The 251-nt window shown below is 35.5% G+C and overlaps 1 protein-coding gene across 1 annotated transcript in view; it reads left to right on the top strand.

Moving 5' to 3' along the window:
• The window catches only part of LOC119586981 (BTB/POZ domain-containing protein 6-A-like), a 22,974-nt gene that overhangs the window by 17,085 nt on the left and 5,638 nt on the right, over positions 1–251 (top strand). The window lies entirely within an intron of this gene.

Below are 251 nucleotides of genomic sequence, written 5' to 3'. Positions count from 1 at the left end.
CAATTAGCTTCCGCCCGAGGCTATGTTGTATCGTAATGAATTAGTTGAACAGACGGCGTGTGTTCAGGAATGTTTCATTTACTTGCTCGAATTTACTTTACCCTTTTTCCTTTATATGATGACTTCATGTGTATATGTTTTCTGAAGACTTTTGTAAATGTCTGTTTGTCACGATATGTTGAAGTGATCTCCATCGTGAGGTAAATTCAGTAATTTAACAAACTCTAGCCTCTATATTTTTATTCACGATG

The sequence above is a fragment of the Penaeus monodon genome, chromosome 22, assembly GCF_015228065.2.
Source record: "Penaeus monodon isolate SGIC_2016 chromosome 22, NSTDA_Pmon_1, whole genome shotgun sequence".
NCBI lineage: Eukaryota > Metazoa > Arthropoda > Malacostraca > Decapoda > Penaeidae > Penaeus > Penaeus monodon.
Note: the sequence above shows the minus strand (reverse complement) of the source record. Positions and strands in the feature narration are given on the sequence as shown.